Below are 2,500 nucleotides of genomic sequence, written 5' to 3'. Positions count from 1 at the left end.
TACTATTAGTAGTAGTAGTAGTAGTAGTAGTAGTATTTTTAGTAGTATTATAATGGCATTATTATTATTATTATTATTATTATTATTATTATTATTATTATTAGTAGTAGTAGTAGTAGTAGTGTCAATATGTTACTATTACTACTATTACTACCACTATTTTATTACTATTCCTATTCTTACTATTCCTATTCTTACTGTTGTTGTTTGATTATTAAATTTTACTACTATTACTATTCTTACTGTTGTTGTTTGATTCTTCCTATTTCATTACTATTACTATTCTTACTGTTCTTCTTTGATTATTACTATTTCATTACTATTACTATTCTTACTATTCCTATTCCTATTGTTACTGTTGTTGTTGTTTGATTATTACTTTCATTACTATTACTATTCTTACTATTACTATTCTTACTGTTGTTGTTGTTTGATTATTACTATTTCATTACTATTACTATTCTTACTATTACTATTCTTACTGTTGTTGATTATTCCTATTTTATTACTATTACTATTCTTACTATTACTATTCTTACTGTTGTTGATTATTCCTATTTTATTACTATTACTATTACTATTACTATTATTCCTATTCTTACTGTTGTTGTTGTTTGATTATTACTGTTTCATTACTATTACTATTCTTACTATTACTATTCTTACTGTTGTTGTTTGATTATTACTATTTCATTACTATTACTATTTTTACTATTACTATTCTTACTGTTGGTTATTACTATTTCATTACTATTACTATTCTTACTGCTGTTGTTTGATTATTACTATTTTCTTACTATTACTATTCTTACTATTACTATTCTTACTGTTGTTGTTTGATTATTACTATTTCATTACTATTACTATTCTTACTATTACTATTCTTACTGTTGTTATTACTATTTTATTACTATTACTATTCTTACTGCTGTTGTTTGATTATTACTATTTCATTACTATTACTATTCTTACTATTACTATTCTTACTGTTGTTGATTATTACTATGTTATTACTATTACTATTCTTAATATTACTATTCTTACTGTTGTTGATTATTACTATTTTATTACTGTTACTATTCTTACTGTTGTTGTTTGATTTTTACTATTTCATTACTATTACTATTCTTACTATTACTATTCTTACTGTTGTTGATTATTACTATTTCATTACTATCACTATTCTTACTATTACTATTCTTACTGTTGTTGTTTGATTATTACTATTTCATTACTATTACTATTCTTACTATTACTATTCTTACTGTTGTTATTGCTATTTTATTACTATTACGATTCTTACTGCTGTTGTTTGATTATTACTATTTCATTACTATTAATATTCTTACTATTACTATTCTTACTGTTGTTGATTATTACTATGTTATTACTATTACTATTCTTAATATTACTATTCTTACCGTTGTTATTACTATTTTATTACTGTTACTATTCTTACTGTTGTTGTTTGATTTTCACTATTTCATTACTATTACTATTCTTACTATTACTATTCTTACTGTTGTTGATTATTACTATTTCATTACTATCACTATTCTTACTATTACTATTCTTACTGTTGTTGTTTGATTATTACTATTTCATTACTATTACTATTCTTACTATTACTATTCTTACTGTTGATTATTACTATTTCATTACTATCACTATTCTTACTATTACTATTCTTACTGTTGTTGTTTGATTATTACTATTTCATTACTATCACTATTCTTACTATTACTATTCTTACTGTTGTTGATTATTACTATTTTATTACTATTACTATTCTTACTATTACTATTCTTACTGTTGTTTTGTTGTTGTTGTTGTTGTTGTTTGATTATTACTATTTCATTACTATTACTATTATTAGTGTTGTTTGATTATTACTATTTCATTACTATTACTATTCTTACTGTTGTTGTTTTATTATTACTATTTCATTACTATTACTATTCTTACTGTTGTTGTTTTATTATTACTATTTCATTACTATTACTATTCTTACTATTGTTGTTTGATTATTACTATTTCATTACCATTACTATTCTTACTATTGTTGTTTGATTATTACTATTTCATTACTAATACTATTCTTACCATTTTATTATTACTATTATTCTTACTATGTTACTATATTATTGTTAGTAGTAGTAGTACTGCTGTTTTATTATCACTGTTACTATTATTATTATTATTATTACTACTACTATCACTATTTTATTATTACTATTTTATTGCTATTACTATTGTTACTGTTTTTGTTTTATTATTAATATTTTACTACATTATTATTATTATTAGTAGTAGTAGTAGTAGTAGTAGTGCCGTTTTATTAATACTATTACTATTCTTACTACTATCACTATTTTATTATTACTAGTATTATTACTATTCTTACTGATTTTGTTTTCTTTACTATTTTATTACTATTACTATTACTACTACATTATTATTATTATTATTATACACTACTACTACTACTACCACCACCACT

General features: G+C 21.4%; 1 protein-coding gene across 1 annotated transcript in view; it reads right to left on the bottom strand.

Moving 5' to 3' along the window:
* LOC309361257 (spectrin alpha chain, non-erythrocytic 1-like) overlaps positions 1-2,500 on the bottom strand; it is a 199,058-nt gene that overhangs the window by 123,339 nt on the left and 73,219 nt on the right. The gene's annotated exons all lie outside the window — the stretch shown is intronic.

Source organism: Podarcis melisellensis (genome assembly GCF_964234715.1).
Source record: "Podarcis melisellensis genome assembly, chromosome: W".
Lineage (NCBI taxonomy): Eukaryota > Metazoa > Chordata > Lepidosauria > Squamata > Lacertidae > Podarcis > Podarcis melisellensis.
Note: the sequence above shows the minus strand (reverse complement) of the source record. Positions and strands in the feature narration are given on the sequence as shown.